The sequence below is a fragment of the Capsicum annuum genome, chromosome 11, assembly GCF_002878395.1.
Source record: "Capsicum annuum cultivar UCD-10X-F1 chromosome 11, UCD10Xv1.1, whole genome shotgun sequence".
Lineage (NCBI taxonomy): Eukaryota > Viridiplantae > Streptophyta > Magnoliopsida > Solanales > Solanaceae > Capsicum > Capsicum annuum.
Genome location: NC_061121.1, coordinates 112,327,077 through 112,350,375, shown reverse-complemented (window position 1 = coordinate 112,350,375; position 23,299 = coordinate 112,327,077).

Genomic DNA, 23,299 nt, shown 5'->3' with positions numbered 1-23,299 from the left:
AGTTAGAAAAATAAAAAGAGAATTTGAAATAAAGGAAGATATGCAAAAAGCAAACATAATATTAGGAATAAAATTGTTAGAATAAGTAAAACCCTACAATATAGAACACACATAATTAACCATAACTTACAATAAGGAAACATTATTAATAAAGAGAGCTTTAACATGAAAATATATGTACTTATGAAAATAATAGTAGAGGGATATTATAATAGATATTATACACCTATGATAGATATAGGAGCAGAAGCCAGATATAACGGTTTACCAGAAGACAAATGAAATAAGCTAAAAACACCAATAGTAGTCAAAGGATTTAATAATGAAGGAAGCTTAATTATCTATAAAGCTAGAAATATAAAAATACAAGTATGTGATAAGATATTAACAATAGAAAAGATCTATAATTATGAACTAACATCAAAAGATATGCTTTTAGGAATGCCGTTTTTAGATAAACTATACCCACATATATTAACTAAAATACACTGGTGGCTTACAACACCATATAAACAAAAGGTAAGATCAAAAAGAGTTATTAATAAAATAAGAAAGAAAACTGATTGGATAAAAGGAAGTGAAAAAATCACACAATTAGAAAATATAAAAAATACTGAAGACACAATAGAACTAGTTATATTTTCAATAAATAAAGAAGAAATAACTATGTTTTCAATAGATAAGGTAGAAATAATAAAGAAAAAATGAAGAAAACTATATAGTGAAGATCCATTAAAAGGATGAAAAAAACATAAGACTACTGTACGAATTGAGCTAATAGATAAAAATAGTATAATAACCCAAAAATCATTAACATATAACTTTGATGATTTAAAAGAGTTTGAAATGCATATAGATGAATTATTAGAAAAACAATACATACAAAAAAGTAAGAAAAAAATACATAAAGTAGTATACTTAAGTATTAAATTACAAAAAATAACAACACTTTTATCAAATTACATTTTGTAGCCTATGTATTTGTATTTTTGTAGCAACAGTTTGCAAAAATACAAAATACATATCGATCATAAGGGCAGTAAAAATCTTATGTATCTGTATTTTTGTAGCAGCAGTTTGCAAAAATACAAAATACAACTTGCTATATTATGTAATTATGAAACTGTTGCTATGAAACTCATAATTAAGGGGATAAGTATGCTATTTCTGAATTTTGCCCAAAAAGTAATAGAAAACATAATAGCCCAGCTTTTATAGTAAATATACACAGTGAACAAAAAAGGAAAAAGTTGAATGATTATTGATTATAGAAACCTAATTGCAAAAACTATGACATATAATTATCCAATACCAAATAAGATAATAAAAATAAGACAGATACAAGTATATAACTATTTTTGTAAGTTCGATTGTAAATAAGGATTCTAACATTTAAAGCTAGAAGAAGAATCTAAAAAATTAACTGCATTTACAGTACCATAAGGATTTTACGAATGGAATGTATTACCATTTGGATAAACAAATACACCAGGTAGATATCAACATTTTATGGATAACTATTTCAAACAATTACCAAATTGTATAGTATACAATGATGATATACTACTATATACAAAAACTAAAGAGGAACATTTAAAGTTACTAGAACAATTTGCAGGTATAATAGAAAATTCAAGAATAAGTTTAAGTGAAAAGAAAGCCAAAATTATGAAAAATCAGATAGAGTTTTTAGGAATACAAATAGATAAAAGTGGAGTAAAAATGCAACAACATATAGTACAAAAAATAATAAATTCCAAAGAAGAATTAGATACAAAAAAGAAATTACAATCATTTTTAGGATTAGTAAACCATGTAAGAGAATATATATAACAAGATTAGTAGAAAACCTAAAGCCACTACAGAAAGAAATAAAAAAGGATGTAGAGTATAATTACGACGAAGAAGATAAAAAAAAAGTTCAGAAAATAAAAGTACTTTGTAAAGAATTACCAAAATTACAATTTCCAGACGAAAATAAAAAATTTACATATATAGTAGAATCAAATGCAAGTGAATATAGTTATGGAGGAGTACTTAAATATAAATATGAAGAAGAAAAATTAGAACATCATTGTAGATACTACTCAGGAACGTTTAATGAAACGGAAATAAAATGGGAAATAAATAGAAAAGAATTATGCTTATTATATAAATGTTTATTAGCATTTGAGCCATATATTGTATATAACAAGTTTATTATACGAACAGATAGTACACAGGTCCAATGGTGGTTAACAAGAAAAATACAAAATTATGTCACAACGAAGGAAATTCAGACATTATTATTAAATATATTAAATTTTACATTTACAATTGAAGTAATCAAGACTAACAAGAATGTTATTGCAGATTACATATCAAGAAAAAGCTACCCAAACTAATATTACAGAAGATGATACTCTAGAAACGATTCTCAAAACCCTAACTACGTCTTCACTAAAAGTGGATAGTATGGGAAATGATATAGAAAAGCTAAAGACTAATGAAGTTAAATTGAAGTCTGAAGCTATGACTCAGATAACTCAGCAATGTGCTGAGCTATGTCGATCTGAAGACAATAAAATTCCAGAGATAAAAGAAGACGTTGGGACACTCCAAAAAACCCATAATGTTTATCAATCTACTTCTGTAGGTACAAGCAAAGGAGTTAGAAGGAACCCAAATATGAACCTAAACAAAATATTTGATAAGCCATAATACTAAAATCACCAAAAGATCCTTTGTTCATACCCCCACAAACTACCACATATCTAGAAAGCCTAAACCAAGAAAAGAAAGCCTATAATCACATAACCAGATCATATATTGAAAACATCCACAAAATACAAACATATTTAAACCTTAGACCCAAAGAAATAAATATCCAAGAACCAAATACAGATTATATAACCCAAAAGCTACAATGATAGAATAAGTTAATTGCATTACCAAAAACTAACCTAAATCAAGTTAAAACCTGTTTCAGTTATGGGCTACTCAATAATTTATATACCCAGGACAAAAGTGAATTTCTGCTATACGAGAAATATATAAAGAAATTACCACTTATAAAAAGATAACCAAAGGCAACCTATTTTTTGGAAAGTTCTATACGGCATCAACAAAGATATTGCATCATGAAATCAAACCAACAAAGATATTGCATAATGAAATCAAACCAAGATAGGAATGACTCGAGATATGATCATACTCGAAGATATTGAACAGCAAGCTGAATTACCCAAAATAGATATACCAGATTTTTATGCTAATAAAAGGATTATTGGAATATCCACAATTATCTAAGAATTAGAAAATAACTACCTAAATGGGAATCCGATATAGAGTTATTATTTAAGAGATCATCTAATGATTTATTCAAATTCAAGAGAGTTAAGACAAGCAAATATGGAAGAAGTTAAGCAACGGATTATGACTTTGCTCAATCCAGAGAAATAAATAATTACCAGAGCAATTAGAGAAAAATTTATTTCAGATGAATTATTGACCAGATACTGTAAAATGATAGGGTATAAATATCCAGACCATTTATGTTCAAACTGTAATGGAGAAAATAATGTAGTTCCAGAAGTTCAACTATAATAAAGGAGATAAGGACGCCAGCTGAAAGAAAGACGGAAGATAGAAGGTAACAGAGCAATGGAGAAATAAAGACAAAAGAAAAGAGACAAGATAGTAAAAGTTATGAAAGAAGAGTTATGAAATAAAGTGACATGTGAATAGTTTTCTTGACTTTAGATACGTAAATCATAGCATTTATTAGTTTTTGATAAGCTTTTTGACTTTTCTTTGGCAAAGTGTCATTATTGTATAGCTTTAGTCTTTATTAATTTTGTCTTTTTGTAGAATAGTCTTAAGATTTTTTGTAAAGTCCTTTGTAAAGATAACACGTGTAAAGTAGGAACAGTATAATAGTATACACGTCTTCTCCTTTTTAGGATATAAATAGCAGAAGCATTTGCTAAGATAAGGCAAGTCTTTCTACAGAGAGCAAGCCTTCTTGTACACAAAAAATATTATCTCATATAATCAATAAAGATATTCAATTTTACACTAAGTTATGGATAAGCAAAGCACAGATTTATCAAATCTACCCGAATAGGTATTTTCATTTACAATTATGAATAGCTAAATTCATAAATCCCTGAAAATCATGATATAATAAAATAAGCTCATATTAGTTACTTTATAGTAGAATTATTCGAAGAATAGCATGTTAAGAAGTTTATTAGCAAAGTGAAAAAGAAGAAAAATTCCCAAGAACCATGCCATCCTAAAGGTGAAACCGGTGAGGCAAAGAATCCGTGATAGCGGAGTAACTAGAGTAGAGGCGTTGTTTAGGAAAAAAATATCCATATTACCATGCTAATAGTGACCGAAGAACATGTTATTTAAGAATAATCTAGTATATAGTGATCTAAGATGACCATATTTTGTTATGTATATGATTGGAGGGAATATTTTGAAAATAGCATCATATGAAGAATGAATATTTACTTATCTGATGAAATGATAGCTAAATTTAAAATACTTATTTTGTATATACTTAAGCATAAAGAAATAGTAGATATAAGAAAAATTATATACGAAAAGGTATTTTATTTTAACGAAGAGTTATTAAATTCTATAGAAAACTTACACATATATAATGATAGCTACTGCTCATATTTAGATAGTTATTATTCAGACGGATATTATACAGATTAAAAAAATGATAGAATATATTAGAAGAGTTAGAGAAAAACAAAGTTGGCTATATGAAGAAATTAATTACAGGAATCAACTTAAAAGAGAAAAAAAACAATTAGAAGAAAGATTATTTAGAATAAAATTAACTTTACAAAAAGGAGATACAAATGATAATTTATATAATATTACACATGAACAACAAATGTTAATATATCACATAGATAATATAGAATCACATATTAGATATAGTACAATTAGAATAAGTTATTACATAGAAATTTGTAAAATTACAACTACCATAGGATAAAATGATAAACTACGGATACTTAAAATATTGGAGAAAAGATATGGAGCAAATAAGATTAACAGAAATATTTATAAAAAGAATCTACTTGACTACATAAAAACTAGAAATATGGAACATATAGTATACCTTAAAAATAATAAAGAAAAATTAATAAGGTTAAAACAAATAACTAAAAAATGATATGACATAGCATATTCAAGAGCTATGTTCAGTTACCCGCGCAATCCGCACCCCCTAGAATTGGTATCAGAGCCATATTATTTAAAAAATGTACAAGTAGATATGTGTTAATTATGAGAAATGTTAGAAATTAATTAGAAAAGTTAGAGAAAAACAAAGTTGGCTATATGAAGAAATTAATTACAGGAATCAACTTAAAAGAGAAAAAAAAACAATTAGAAGAAATATTATTTAGAATAAAATTAACCTTAAAAAAAGGAGATACAAATGATAATTTATATAATATTAGACATGAACAACAAATGTTAATAAATCACATAGATAACATAGAATCACATATTAGATATAGTACGATTAGAATAAGTTATTACACAGAAATTTGTAAAATTGCAACTACTATAGGATAAAATGATAAACTACGAATACTTAGAATATTGGAGAAAAGATATGGAGCAAATAATATTAACAGAAATACTTATGAAAAGGAATCTACTTGACTATATAAAAACTAGAAATATGGAATATAAGAAGTTAAATAAAACAAAAGAAAACCCCCACGATTAGCTTACTTAATTACCTTAATATCTAGCAATGAGGTAAAATTAATAATTCATTTAAAATCTAGAAGAATGAGATACATACCACCTAATTATGATAAAATCAGATTTCGGTATCCACCAAAATATTATAAATATTGTACAGATGAATAACGTAACAAAATCACAAAAATATAAAGAACTAAAATGAATAATATCTGAAAAACCAAGAGAATTAAAAATAAGAAAAGAAAGACTACAATATAACATGATTGTTGGAGTTTACCAAAAATCAATAAAAGCACAAAAAAAAGAAATATTTTATTTAGAATCACAAATAGATAGTCTAGAATACATATATCAGCATGATCTGCACACAATCAAGTAGGTAAAATGAACAAAGAAGAATTTATAATAGATGAAAAAACATATGAAAATCATGGAGGATTAAAGATAAGAATAGTATTTTCTAATTTAGGAAGAAGATATAAGAAAATAGGTGAACATTTATACTTAATATTAGAAAAAGAAGAATTAAAATTAGAAGATAAATTAATAGCTATGGTATGAATAGCAAGAGAAAATAAAGAAATAGATAGGAAAAAAGAAATAGATAAAATTAAACAACAGACTATAGAAGAAATACAAAAAATAGAAGAAACTAAAAATAATAGGATTGCTGAATTAGAGAAAGAACTATAAATGTTAAAAGATCTGTTTGAAAAAGGACAAAAAGAAAAAGAAAAAAGGATAAAGAACAAAAATTAATAATTGAGATAAATCAATTTAAAGAAAAATTAAAAAATAATGAAATAGAAATAAATACAATAGATGCTGAAGAAACAGATAATTATGATTCAGAAGATAATGAAACATATACAAAAATCTTAACAAATATAGAAAAACTAGAAATTAATGAAAAAAAAAGAAGTAATTAATAAAGAAAACTTATAAAATACAAACACGGAAATAAACACTTTGATAAAAAAGACAATGAAAATATAATACCTAGTACATCAGAAATAAGAAAATCTACATATTATTATAAAGATAAATTTAAAAGATATAACCTAAGGGATGAATATAACAAATGGACACCAAAATAAATAATTAATAAAAATTATAATTTCTTAGACTTAGACTGTGTAATAGATGTAGATAAAACGATACAATTATGGATAGGATATATAACAAAAAAATTATTAGACAATGGTATAAATGCAATAGATACACCAGAATATATAGAAAGAACACTAATAGGAACAACAAAATTATGGTTTTTAAATTTAACTAAAGATAGTAAAAAAGTATTAAGGGATGATAAAAAAATGGAAAGAACAACATTAACTAAACTAACACCTATAAACATATTGAACAAATATGAAATAGATATAAGAGATAAATTTAGCAGTATGGCAACAGAAGAAGAAGAACAAAACAAAGAAAAAAATACAAATAGGAATTTAATGTTAAAACTAGCAATATGTAATATGTGCTATATAGATGAATATACATGTGCATTTAAAGAATACTACTATAAGGGAGCATACAATACCGAAGAAAGTAAAGAAGTAAGAAGATTATATTTTAATAAATTACCTGAACCATTTAGCTCAAAATTAATAAAGAGTTGGGATGAAGCAAAAATAGTAGATACCCTAGGAGCAAGAGTAAAATTTCTACAACAATGGTATAGGAATATATGTGAAAAATACAGAGAAGAAACAAAAATGAAAAATATTAATAAAAAATTTAGCATGTTGCAAGGATAAAATAGCACCCCAAATTGGATGTGAAGAAAAATATTATAAGAAAAGAAAAAGACATAGGAAATATAAGAAGTACAGAAAGTCAAAATATAAGTATAAGAAACTAAGAAAAAGATATTATGTAAAATATTATAAATATAAAAGACCATATAGGAGAAAAAAATCTATAAAAGAATGTACTTGTTATAGTTGTGGAAAACTAGGACATTTAGTTAGAGATTGCAAAATGCCTAAAGACCCAAAAAAGAAACAAATATCAGAAATAAAGATAGAAAATGCAGAATATATGCAAATAGATTATATAGATTACGAATTAGAAAGTGACGATAGTATATATGAAATTTCAGAAAATGAAACAGATAATGAAATCGATAATAAATCAGATGAATCAAATGATTGAAGAAGATATAAAAATAATAACAAAGGAAGAATATTTAAATGAAGAAGGAACAGATCAGAAATAATATTTGATAATAATATATTTGATGAGATAAAAGGAAAAGAATTAGATGTAAGTGTAGAAAAAATATTTTAAATACCAACAATAAAAAATATATTTAGTAGACAAAAAGAAGAATACTACGTAGTAAGCCAAAAAGAATATGTAATAGACTGTAGATATGCAAAAGGTAAAGCTAGTATACCACTAGTAACAAAAAGAATAATTAATAAAGAAATAAATGATATAAAAAGTAAAGACCCAATAAAATACGAGCACCTTGGAGGAACGGAAATATTAATAAAAGCATGTTTTAGAGAAGGAATAGATACACCAACAGAACCAATACAAAAAAGTATAATAACTACTATAAAAGGAAATTTAATATACCAAAAATTTAAATTTATAATAAGTATGAATTATTCAGTAGCAATAACAGATAAAAACATAGATAAATCATTAGTATTATATTGAAAAATATCAGGAATAGAACTAACCCAAGGAAGTAAAATATTTACAACAAGATGTAAAAATCTATATGTATTAATAACAAAACATAAAATAATGGGAAAAAATAAAATTAATAAAATACAAATAGAAAGTCCTTTTGAACAATTTGTAAAAACAATTGATAACAATGATTATAGTTACAAAGACATGGATATAGAAGAAGATTTAGAAATAATAAATGATAGAATAAGTACAACAAAAAGGATAGCTTTTGAAAAACCAGAATCATCAGGATCATCGAAAAGAACAAATTCTGAAATAACTTCAATAGTTAATTTAACTCAATATTATATAACAAGAACAATAAATGAAAAAGAATATTTAATACTCCTAAATACAGGACAAGAAGAAAATCATATCGCAAAATACCTACTGAAAAATGAAGAAATAAAATCAAATAGTAATATATGCCCAGATTTACCAAGAAGTTTAATAACTATTAAAAATTCAGCAGAAAAGAAAATAATAATATGAGTTAGAAAAATAAAAATAGAATTTGAAATAAAGGAAGATATGCAAAAAGCAAACATAATATTAGGAATAAAATTGTTAGAACAAGTAAAACCCTATAATATAGAACATACACAATTAACCATAACCTACAATAAGGAAAGATTATTAATAAAAAGAGCTTTAACATGAAAATATATGCACTTATGAAGATAATAGTTGAAGGATATTATAATAGATATTATACACCTATGATAGACACAGGAGCAGAAACCAACTTATGTAGATATAATTGTTTACCAGAGACAAATAGGATAAGCTAAAAACACCAAGAGTAGTTAAAGGATTTAATAATGAAGGAAACTTAATTACTTATAAAGCTAGAAATATAAAAATACAAGTATGAGATAAGATATTAACAGTATAAGAGATCTATAATTATGAACTAATATCAAAAGATATACTTTTAGGAATGCCGTTTTTAGATAAACTATACCCATATTTAATAACTAAAACACACTGGTGGTTTACAACACCATGTAAACAAAAGGTAAGAGCAAAAAGAGTTATTAATAAAATAAGAAAGAAAACTGATTGGATAAAAGAAAGTTAAAAAATCACACAAAAATTAGAAAATATAAAAAATACTGAAGACACAATAGAACTAGTTATATTTTCAATAAATAAAGAAGAAATAACTATATTTTCAATAGATAAGGTAGAAATAATTAAGAAAAATTACGGCAACTATATAGTGAAGATCCATTAAAAGGATGGGAAAATCATAAAACTACTGTAAGAATTGTGCTAATAGATAAAAATAGTATAATAACCCAAAAACCAGTAACATATAACTTTATTGATTTAAAAGAATTCGAAATGCATATAGATGAATTATTAGAAAAACAATACATACAAAAAAGTAATAATAAACACAATAGCCCAACATTTATAGTAAATAAACACAGTGAACAAAAAAGAGGAAAAAGTAGAATGATTATTGATTAGAGAAACCTAAATGCAAAAACTATGACATATAATTATCCAATACTAAATTAGATATTAAAAATAAGATATATATATAAGGATATAACTATTTTAGAAAGTTCGATTGTAAATCAAGATTTTATCATTTAAAGCTAGAAGAAAAATCTAAAAAATTAACTGCATTTACAGTACCACAAGTATTTTACAGATGGAATGTATTACCATTTGGATATAAAAATGCACCAGGTAGATATCAACATTTTATGGATAACTATTTCAAACAGTTACCTAATTGTATAGTATACATATACAATATATTATTATATACAAAAACTAAAGAGGAACATTTAAAATTACTATAACAATTTGCAGCTATAATAGAAAATTCAGGAATAAGTTTAAGTGAAAAGAAAGACAAAATTTTGAAAAATCTGCTAGAGTTATTAGGAACACAAATAGATAAAAGTTGAGTAAAAATGCAACAACATATAGTATAAAAAATAATAAATTCAAAAAAAGAATTAGATATAAAAAAGAAATTAGAATTATTTTTAGGATTAGTAAACCAAGTAAGAGAATATATACCAAAATTAGCAGAAAACCTAAAATCACTACGGAAATTTTTTAAAAAGGATGTAGAATACAATTACAACGAAGAAGATAAAAAACAAGTACAGAAAATAAAAATACTTTGTAAAAAATTACCAAAATTACAATTTCCAGACGAAAATAAAATTTTTACATATATAGTAGAAGTAGATGCAAGTGAATATAATTATGGAGGAGTACTTAATTATAGATATGAAGATGAAAAATTAGAACATCATTGTAGATACTACTCAGGAATATTTAATGAAACATAAATAAAATATGAAATAAATAGAAAAGAATTATGTTCATTATATAAATGTTTATTAGCATTTGAGTCATATATTGTATGTAACAAGTTTATTGTACGAATAGATAATACACAGGTCCGATGGTGGTTAATACGAAAAATATAAAATTCAGTTACAATGAAGAAAATTCGGAGATTAGTATTGAATATATTAAATTTTACGTTTACAATTGAAATAATCAGTACTAACAAAAATGTTATTGCAGATTGCATATTATGACAAAGCTACACAGACTGATATAATAGAAGATGATGCTTTAGAAAAGATACTCAAAACCCTAACTACACTTTCACTGAAAATAGACAGTATGGGTAATGAAATTGAAAAGCTAACGACTAATAAAGTTAAACTGAAGTCTGAAGCTATGACTCAGATAACTCAGCAGTATGTAGAGCTATGTCGATCGGAAGATAATAAAATTCCAAAGATAAAAGGAGATGTTGGGACACTCCAAAAAACCCATAACATTTATCAATCTACTTCTGCAGGTACAAGCAAAGGAGTTAGTGGACAAAGATATCAGAATATGAACATGAACATGAACAAGATATTTGAAAAGCCATTTATACGAAAAACATAAAAAGACCCCTTGTTCTTACCCCCATAAACTACCACATATCTAGAAAGTTTAAACCAAGATAAAAAAGCCTATAACCATATAACTCGAGCATACATAGAAAATATCCACAAAATACAGACTCACCTAAACCTTAGACCTAGAGCCACAAATATCCAAGAACCAAACACAGACTATATAACCCCAAAACTATAAGGTTACACAAGTTAATCGCATTACCAAAAATAAACTAAATTTAGTTAAAATCTATTTCAGTTATGGACTATTAAATACCATATATACCCAAGAAGGAGATGAACTAACAGCTATACCAGAATTATATAGAGCATTCTCCACTTATAAGAAAATAACCAAAGGAAATCTATTTTTTATAAAGTTTTATACTGCACCAGCAGAGATATTATATGACAAAATTAAACCAGTTATACAAGTTGTAAAAATAGGATTAACCAGAGATATGATTATACCAGAAGATATTATTCAACAACCAGAGATACCTAAAGTTAAGATACCTGATTTTTATGCAAATAAGTGAACTATAGGAATAGCTACAATTATTCAAGAGCTAGCAAGCAATTATCTCAATGGAAATCCAATATGGAGCTACTATTTGAGAGACCAATTAATGATCTATTCAAATTCAAAAGAGCTACGACAGTCAGATATGGAAGAAGTTAAACAATGGATTATGACGTTGCTTAATCCAAAAAAAATAATAATCTACAAGGACAATTAAAAAGGAATTTATTTCAAAAGAGTTATTAACCAGATATTGCAAATTAATAGGACACAAATATCCATACCACCATTGCTCAAAATGCAATGGAGAAAATAATGTGATTCCAGAAGTTCAACTAGAGTAAAAGAAAATAAGGACGCTAGCTGGAAGATAGAAAAAAGATGGAAAGCAACGGACCAATGGAGGAATAAAGACAAAAGACAAAGAGGCAAGATAATAAAATCTATGAAAATGACATGTATAGCTTTTTAACTTTGGATACGTAAATTATTTGTATAGCTTTTTGACTTTTCGGCGAAGGCCATTAATTAGTTTTGTCATTTTAGGACTTTTTTGTAAAGATTAGTCTTTCTGCTTTTGAAAAAGTAGGATAAGTGGAACGACTTTTTGTGAAGTAGGAATAGTATATAGTTTACGTGTAAAGTAGGAATAGTAAATAGTTTACGTGTTTTTCATCTTTTGTAGATTATAAATAGGTAAACCATTTGCCCAGTTAAGGCAAGACTTTCATGTGTTGAAAGTAAGCCTTATTGTACACAAAAAATATTCTCTCATATAATCAATAAAAATATTTAGTTTTACACTAAGATATGGATAAGCAAAGCACAGATTTATCAAATCTACCAGAACAGGTATTTTCATTTACAATTATGAATAGCTAAATTCATAAATTCCTGACAATCATGATATAAGAAAATAAGCTCATGTTAGTTACTTTATAGTAGAATTATTCAAATAATATCATGTTAAGAAGTTTATTAGCAAAGTGGAAAAGGAGAAAAATTCGCAAGAACTATGCCATCCTAAAGGTGAAACTGGTGAGGCAAAGAAGCCGGATAGGGGAGTAACTAGAGTAGAAGCGCTGTTTAGGGAAAAAGTATCCAGAGTACCATGCTAATAGTGACCGAAGAACATGTTATTTAAGAATAATCTAGTATATAGTGATCAAAGATGACCATATTTTGTTATGTACATGATTGGAGGGAACATTTTGAAAATAGTATCATATGAAGAATGCATATTTACTTATCTGATGAAATGATAGATAAATTTAAAATACTTGTTTTGTATATACTTAAGGATATATAAATAGTAAATATAAGAAAAATTATATACGAAAAGGTATTTCATTTTAATGAAGAGTTATTAAGTTCTATAGAAAACTTACACATATATAATGATAGCTACTGCTCATATTTAGATAGTTATTATTCATACGGATATTATACAAATTAAAAAATGATAGAATATATTAGAAGAGTTAGAGAAAAATAAAGTTGGATATATGAAGAAATTAATTATAGGAATCAGCTTAAAAGAGAAAAAAGACAATTAGAAGAAAGATTATTTAGAATAAAATTAACCTTAGAAAAAGGAGATACAGATGATAATTTATATAATATTATACATGAACAAAAAATGTTAATATATCACATAGATAACATAGAATCACATATTAGATATAGTACAATTAGAATAAGTTATTACACCGAAATTTATAAAATTACAACTACTATAGGATAAAATGATAAACTACAAATGCTTAGAATATTGAATAAAAGATATGGAGAAAATAGGATAATAGAAATACTTATGAAAAAGAATCTACTTGACAACATAAAAACTAAAAATATGGAACATATAGTAGATATGTTATTTGTCAGAGCTATGTACAAGTTACCCACACTACAGAGCTATTTACAAGTTACCCGCACTATCCGCACCCCCTACAAGCCTTTTGGTCATTTTACTATGTAATAAGTTTTGCCAAGACTTTAAATATCTTGTATTGTTTAATTTTTCAAAAACTTTGATATTTTGAAAGACTTCTCTATGAGAGTGTATTACAAGCGTGGAATCACTTGTGCAAGTGTGGATTAACTTGTGGCAACGTGGAATTGTTGTGCTGGTCACTAGTTTAGAAACAAAGGTTTCTTGGGGATTCTGGTTCCCTTGAGGTCTTCGTAAGAGTGTGGTATTTTTAAAACAGTTTATAGGTGTCTTTGTATTTGATACCCACTTAGGTTCTTGTATATTGTATAATCTTATGTCTCACTATCTATCTTTACTTTTTGTATTTTGTTATCTTATCTCGCGTTTGTGCTACTACCATGAGTTATTGTTCATCTTGTGTTTGATTTTATCTTGTTTTGTTTGCTATTTTTAGTGTTTCGTAATCGTTTTTGTATCATTTAGTATCAGAGCAAGGCTTAATTTTGTTCCAACAAAATTAATCTTGGATTTGTTAACTTGAAAATAAAAAAAAGTGTTGAAAACCAAAAAATTCAAAAAGAAGTAAACTGTCCCATTTTTGTGCTTTGGCCGAAATTTTGAACTTAGATTTAGGAGTCTTTTGTGTGTTTTGATTTTTTCTAGTTTTAGTTCCTTCTTCATTAACACTACTAGAGTCTAGATTTGAATTTTGAGCCATTTTTGAGTTGTTCTTAAATTATGAAGGTTGTTGTTGTTGTGGGTCCAAACTTGACTATGTATTATTGATGTTGTTGTTGTGGATTTGGTCTTGAAACCGTGGTCTTGTTGTTTGGGAGTTCATGTGTTCTTGAAAACATTAAAAATCATTTAATTTAGAGGTCATTTTATTAAGGTGCACTTTTGAGTGTTCTTGGTGTTCTTCCCCATCTTCATATTTTGTTGAAGAGAAATATTCACAAAGTAGTAGTTTGATCTAAGAAAGTGAAAAAAGAGAGTGTGTCTTCTGTTTTTCTTGAAAGAAAGTCCCAAGAACGTACAAAAGAAGATAGGGGACAAAGGGTCTTTCAAAAAGACTTATTACCAAAAGGGAGAAAGGGATCCTCGCAAGACTTACCAAAGAGAAAAGGGGACAAAGTCTTCCAAAAAGGTGTTTTGCCAAAAAGGTGTAAAGGAAAGTCAAAAGTCTTTTTGAAATTGAAAAAGCATCCAAGTCTTGTTGTTATTTCCTCCCTAAATGAAAACTTCTCTCTTCCAAATTGAAATTGAACAATTCAAATTGAAAACAATTTTTTTTTTCAGATTTTAACAACATTTCACGTCCAATAGGAGTCTGCCACATCATCAACACTCCAAGATTACCTTAGGCTCAAATTTTTGGATTCTTAGTTTCTTTTGTTTGTTTCTTTAGTCTCATTACTTTATTCTAGTACTAATTAGCAACTAGTAATCATCTACTAGGTTGTGGATTAGTTTTTGAATCCATTTTCTTCGTGTTTGCGTTCTTTGTGTGCTTTTATCATTTTTTTATTCGTTGTAGTTTCTTGATTTAATTCTGTAAATATTTTCTTTGAGTCATTTCAAACAAGAATATATTCCTACCTCAAGCCACAATTGGGACTAAGTAATCTCATTGGAGTATAAACGAGATACCATCACTTGTGATGCCAATTGAGTGACATTTAAAAAGTGTGAGCTTGAGAGCTTTTGAGGATGTTTTCTTCGCTAACCTTAGCTTGTTTAATGTTTTTTGTTTTTGTTTAGCATTTCTTTGACTAGGTACTATGGCATCAGGAAAGGTAACCATGAAGGATGTGATGGTGGCCATAATAAGTATGGATAGCAGAATGGGATCTCTTGAAAGAAGAATGGAGAGCATGGAAAACTCCCTTTCCAAGAAGTTGGATAACTTGGTAGAGCATCCAAGCTTTCTTAAATCCACCCTTCCCACTCCACCAAATTGTCAAGTTCCCTTGAGTGGACATGGTCCAAATGAGCTACAAGGTAACACAGCTAACTCCTTACTCTAGTGAATGGGGCTAATAGCCAACTAAGTGTGAAGGATAGTTTATTTTTTTGTGAGACAAATGTATTCTTACTTCATAATGATAACATACTTGAGATTTTGGATACACTAGTTGATCCTAATGATGACAAAATTGATTCTTCTAGCAAGATTGATTTGTGTCTACCTAGTGTTGAAGACATTGTGACGAGTGACAATACATTGTCTTGTGGAAGTCATGAGGACCAACTTGTGTGTGAAAATGGTAATATTGAAAATGTTGGTCGATTGAAGGGAAGTAACCCAACTGCCTTTTTTGATGATCCTATTAGAATAGAGGGTGTAAATTATTGTATTGGTGGTAATCTTTGGGAAAAGAAGTGTTTCCCAATCTTGTGTCCATGGACACTCCACCCATTTGATTTTGGTGATCATTTGAAATATGGTAATATTGATGTCCTTCAAACCATGGTTGGGAATGACTTGTGTGAGTTGTGCGAGCATGATTATGTTGATGATAAGCATGTTTTGTGTGTAAATCTAGTTTCCCATGATTGGAAGGGTAATTTACCCTCTAAGTTGGGTATTGCTTATCCATGTACATCCTTATTTGACACACTTGTGCTTAAGTTGCTTGAATCCCAACTTGTGGATGCCAAGTTGATGTTTCACTTAGAAGGAACAAGCTGTAGGTGTTTAAGTGACTTAATCCTATCCTTATGTACTATATCTTTTGAGCCAAATGGCCTTCTTATAGACGATAGCACCTTAGATGATGCTTTTACACTTGATTCCTTCCTATACTACTTCTTTGCTTATGATGATATCCATGTTAGTCTTGGATTTGTTTTATGTGGAGGTAGGACATTTGTTGGTTGGTCCACTAGTAGTGACAATCTGACATGAATTTTGTAGACTTTAATACTAATTGAGGTACCAACCATGATGTGGTCACTCAACGAGGTAAAGAAACAATTGTGTCTTGTGGCTCGTAAGGTGAAGGTAGTTCAACCTTTTGGATTGATTGATGCCATTCGGACCTTTGTAGTTTCCTTATCTCTTGATGGTTACAATAACCAAAAGCTTTTTTCCCTTTTCAATGTATTTTTAATATTTCAAAAAGAAGGATGCTTGGTTATATGTGAAGTGTGTGCAGCCTTGGCATTATACTATGATTGATTGTGCTAACTAACCCTAACCCTTATGGCATAAGGAAAGTGTGTTTGTTTGTATCTCCTATTATTTTGCAAGGTTTTGATTCAAGGTCGAATCCTTTTCAAGAAGGGGAGGATGATACAAGTCAAAGGGGAATCATAGCTTTCAACGACATCATTGGAGTCCAAGACGTAAAGACTCAAGCTTAGGGTGCCTAACCAAGATGCACAAGTGTTGAAGTATGAAGAATAGCCTATTACACTCCAAGGCCGCCCTCATTAAGGGACCTTTTTTATTTCCTTGGAGCATGAGGCCCCTATGGAGTGTAGGAATTTATTAAGGGCCTTTTGGTCATTTTGCTATGTAATAAGTTTAGCCAAGACTTTAAATAGCTTCTATTAGTTCATTTTTCAGCAACTTTGATATTTTGAAAGACTTCTCTTTGAGATTATATTACAAGTGTGTAATCACTTGTGCAAGTGTGGATTCACTTGTGGCAACATGGAATTGTTGTGTTGGTTACTAATTTAGAAACAGAGGTTGCTTGGGGATTTTGGTTCCCTTGAAGTCTTCGTAAGGGTGTGGTGTTTTTTATACGGTTTATAGGGGTCTTTGTTTTTGATAGCCACTTACGTTCTTATTTATTGTATAATCGTATGTCTCACTATCTATCTTACTTATTGCATTTTGTTATCTTATCTCATGTTTGTGTTGCTGCCATGAGTTGTTGTTCATCTTGTGTTCGATTTTCTCTTGTGTTGTTGGCTGTTTTTACTGTTTCGTAATCATTCTTGTATCAAATATGCACCAAAAGGGTGAAGTAGGAATGAGTACGGTCTACTCGTACTTAGTAGGTATCATAGGCCGGCCGAGAAAAATAGAAAATAAAGAATACAAAATATACACTAAGGGCACGTTACCTGCTATCAGAAAATATCTCACACCGGTAGCCTAAACCGTTTGCATTAACAGTCCTAATATAGCACATATATTGCAACAACATACCAAGAAAGAACACTAATATACTTTATACTGCATATTATAAGAACAAGGGAGACATGTTTATACAAGTTCATCAAATACACCTAAAGGAAAGTAGGATAATTAGATAGATAACAAGTCAATATGGAAATAAAAACACAAAATAAACACATTAAAGCAAGTGCAATGTATATGATGATGATGATGATGCATGGGGTCGTTGCACAACCTTCGTATACATCCACAGAGGCAATCCTCACAATGTGTGACTCATGGGAAATTCCTCAACCCATATACAATCTATATATCCATATCTTCTCCCTGGCACATCCCTGAAAGAGGGTTCTATAAGGTGTAACAATATCTCCTCCTCGGCATATCCTTCGGGAAGGGTTTTATAAATGGTGTTGCCAGTGTTTCTCAAGTGTTGCCACGATGGTACCATTTTCTTCATGAATGAGCATGATATGAGGATGTAATGATCACAGCCAATCACAATGAATATTTCCACAACCAACCACATGATGTATTTTCGCAACCAACCACTATGATACATTTCCACAATAACGTGAGCCAATATCCACTCATTACTATCGTTCATACTATAATTCCCTCATGTTTCATATGCCAACAAGTGTGTAAATATATCACAATACACAAAGGTACCACAATAGGCATTTTCGACAACACAATACAATTACTCACATGTATTAAAGGCTATCGACATCATATAGGACTATACACAGGCACACATATGAAATAATATCTTAATTTCAACAACTACATCACATATAGGCCCCCACATGGGGCACAACACATAGATAGCCATCATTGTACCATCATTACTATCCAGCCAGGTCTGAAAAAGTTAAGCCATATCATACCTCAAATGCCAAACCTGTTTTGCAACACTTTGATGCTGAATCCTTACTCCTTACGATCGGTCCCAAAATAACCTTAAATCCATAAGAGAATCAAGAAATATATGTTAATTTACCTTCCAATTATCCACAAGTGTCACTTTTAAGATCTCACACTATTTTAGGATTTTTATCTCTCAAGAATGAGTGAGAAATGGCCAATTTGCGACCTAAGGGGTCTATTTATACCCATACAAAGTTCTCAAATGTTGCAATCGCAATATGTAGACCACAATCGCACTATCTTGTATCAGAACCAGATGGTGCGATAACAACATATCCTTGTGCAATTGCAATACCCCCTCTGCACACTGTGGCATGATCGCGAGCCTAGGGGGTACTATTGCAGAGGCACCAAATAACATCTAAAAATCTAGAAACTTTCCAAGTTTTCTCCAAGGCCTCGGGATTCATTTGGAATCTGTTATATGCAAACAAACTACGCAACCACACTAAATTTAACACTCCGAACTCAATGGGGATATCAGATTTTTGAAAAGATGTCGTTTTCACAAAGTTAACCCCCAAAATACAAAATCATAATTTTCCAAACCAAGGGTTGAAATGAGATTTTAAAGCCACAAAACCATATCAAACATGTTACCACCCTAAAATTGACTTTTTGTATCTGCTGGTGCAGTCCATTTAGCCATCTATTGTACGAATCCAAAGATAACTACAAAAGTCCATAATAAGGCTCTTAAATCCTCCAAAAGCCACAATATTACACAAATGGCATCAAAATGCATCAGAACCGTGCCAACTAAGCCCACATCCCAAAAATACTGCAATGCAACTACTAGGAGGGGTAAAATAGCTAATTCACACAAAAACACATGTTTCACATTTTTTTTAATCAAAATTTAGGTCGTTATATTATCCACCACTAAAAATCTAGTTCATTCTTGAATTAAGGCAAGGAAATACCTAAATCAACAAAGAGTTGGGGATAAGAACTATGCATATCAGACTCAACCTCCCAAGTAGCCTCATCTACAAGTCGATGTCACCATTGAACCTTAACCATAGGGATAACTCTAGAGTGCAACCGCCTAATATTCCTAGCCAAAATGGAGACTGACTCCTCATCGAAATACATTAGCTCATCTAACTTAACCGACTCCCAATGAATGACATGAGACTTATCCAAAATATAACAATGAAGCACAAAAATATGAAAAAATAGATGAACAACTAATGAATTTAGAGGAAAAGCTAACTCATAATACACATCACCAATAGTCCGAAGGATCTCAAATGGACCTATATAAATGGGGCTAAGCTTGGCTTTTTTCCCAAATCTCATCACACCTTTCATGGGTGAGACTCAAAGGAAAATATGATCACCCATACCAAATCTCAAGGAATAAAGTCTATGGTCTGGATAAAACTTCTGCCTACTATGACCTGTACGAAGCCTATCTTGAATAATTTTGACCCTATCCAAAGACTCATAAAGCAAATTTGTACCTCAAGGTCTTACCTCAGAAACAACGAACCAACTAACTAAAGAGTGGAAACACCTACCATACAAATCCTTAAAAGGATCCATATCAATAGTGGAATGATAGCTGTTATTATAAGTAAACTCCGCCATAGCCTAGTGTTGCTCCCACTGGCCACCAAAATCCATCACACAAGCATGGAGCATATCCTCTAAAATCTGATAGTTCACTTAGACTAACCATCTTTCTGGGGGTGAATGTTGTGCTAAGATCAACCTAAGTACCCAACTTACCCTGAAAAGTCTTACAAAAGTTAGATGTGAACCCTGAACCTTGATCCAAAAAAATAGACATGGGCATACCATGTAGTCCCATAATCTCACGAATGAAGATATAAGCTAACTTATCAGCATTGAAGATGACCTGTATCAGAAAAAAAGTGCATACTTGGTTAATCAATCTATGATGACCCAAACACTATCAGTTCTATGAGAAGTGCGAGGCAATACAATCACAAAATCTATAGTAATCCATTCCCATTTCCACTCAAGAATGGGTAACCTCTGAAGAAAACCACCCGGTCTCATATGCTCAGACTTTACCTACTAAGAACAAACACAATTAGCTACAAAGTCCGCTATATCCTTCCTCATACCACCCCACCAGTAATGCTGCCTCAAATCAAAATATATCTTAGTCATACCGTGATGGATGGAATATCTGAAATAATGACCCTTCTAAAAGATCAACCTAATTGAGTCACCTACTTTCGGCGCCCAAATAAGATATCCAATCCATAAAACTCCATGCGAATCAAGTGAGGATTCCTTAGCCTCACCACTTAATACCTTATCTCGAATTGATCTCAATCCCGTATCATCTAACTGATGAGCTCAAATCTACACCTTCAAATAAGATCTAGCCTTCAAAAATACCAAAACATGCCCAGGTGTTGAAATATTAAAGCTAACCATCAGGTTAGCTAAATACTGAACTTCCCAGGCAAAAGGCCTCTCTTGGGTCAAAAGATGCGCTAGCTACCCATGCTAGTTGACTTTTGGCTTGAGGTATCCACAACCACATTACCCTTGCCCGAATGATAAAGAATAGTAAAGTCATAATCCTTGAGCAACTCAAGCCAATGATGCTGCCACATATTAAGATCTCTCTAGGTGAAGAAGTACTGAAGGCTACAATAATCTGAGGAAAACATCACAACAAACTCTGCACAGATAGTGACTCAACCATTTCAAAGCAAACACAAATGTGCATAGCTTCAAATCATAGGTAGGGTAATTTATTTCATATGGCTTCAATTGATGAGATGCATAAGAAATAACCTTACCCTCCTGTATCAACACAACACTTAATCCAATATATGAAACATAACAAAACATAGTGAAACCCACTCCCTTCTTGGTCAAAGTAAAGACAGGAGCTAAATTCAACAAATCCTTGAGCTTTTGAAAGCTTACCTCAAATGCATCAGACCAATGAAAGGAAATTTTCTTCTGAGTTAACATTTTCAAAGGAGAGATGATGGATGAGGAACCCTCAACAGAAATATGATAATAAACTACCAAGGCAACAAAAATCCAAATATCAATGGGCAAAGTAGGTCAAGCCCAATCACAAATTATTGCAATTGGATCAACCATATTACCCTCCTAAGTCACCACGTGACCCTAAAATGAAATAGCCTCCAAAAAACTCACACCTGGAGAACTTGGCATATAATCTCTCATCCCTCAATCTCTAAAGTATAACCTGTAAATGCTCCCCATGATCAACCTCACTCTTGGAATAAACCATAATATAATCTATAAATACTATAACAAAAAAGTTGAGATACGATTGAAACAATCGGTTCATCAACTCTGTGAATGTGGCTGGGGCATTAGTCAACCCAAAGGACATGACCAAGAACTCATAATACCCATATCAATTTAAACAAGCTATCTTCTGAATATCTGAAGTTGTTATCCTTAAATGGTGATAATCAATCTTTGAAAACACCGCATCACCCTGAAGCTGATCAAATAAATCATCAATACAAGAAAGAGGATACATATTCTTAATCATCACCTTGTTCAACTGTTGATTATCAATACACGTGTGCATAGTCCCATCCTTTTTTTTCTCAAACAAGATAGGCACACCTCAAGGCGATACACTAGGTTGAATAAATTCCATATCTAACAACGCCTACAACTAATCTTTTAATTTCTTCAACTCGGCTAGGGCCATCCTATAAGGAGGAATAGTAATAGGATTGGTAGGATCAACATTAATAGAAAAATTAATATCACAATTTGGAGGCTATAATGAAAATTAGTGGAGAGCACATCAATGAACTTACAAACAATACGAATAGAATCCAAAGATAGGAGGTGAGAAACACTACTATCACGAATATGATCCAACTAATATAAACATCTCCTCTCAACCAATCTACAAGCCTAAACAAAAGATATAACCCTTTTGGGTCTCAAATAAAGTGCACCCTTCCAAGCTATCTTGGAACACCCGGTGAAGCTAAAGTCGCAGTCTTAGTAAAATAATCTCAGATATTATGATAAGGATCCAACTAATGCATACCTAAAATAACATCAAAATCTACTATATCTAAAACAATCAAATCTACTAAGGTCTCACACCCAACAAAAGTCAAAGTACATAATTGATACACCTGATCCACTACTAACGAATCACCTATTGAGGTAGATATGCAAATAGAAAACATAAGAGGCTCACTAACAAAATCAAAACTTGAAGAAAAATACACACACATAGGAGAAAGTCAATCTGGGATCAAATAACATAGATGCAGGTCTAAAATAAATGAGGATGATACCTATGATCATGGCATCTGAGGTCTCTACCTTTGGTTGGCTGGAATGGAATAATACTATCCATGACCACAAATAGCCTAAGTGGCCCCACGATTATCACCATAGGATCCACCACCTCTGTCGCTCGTACCTCTAGAATCTCCCCT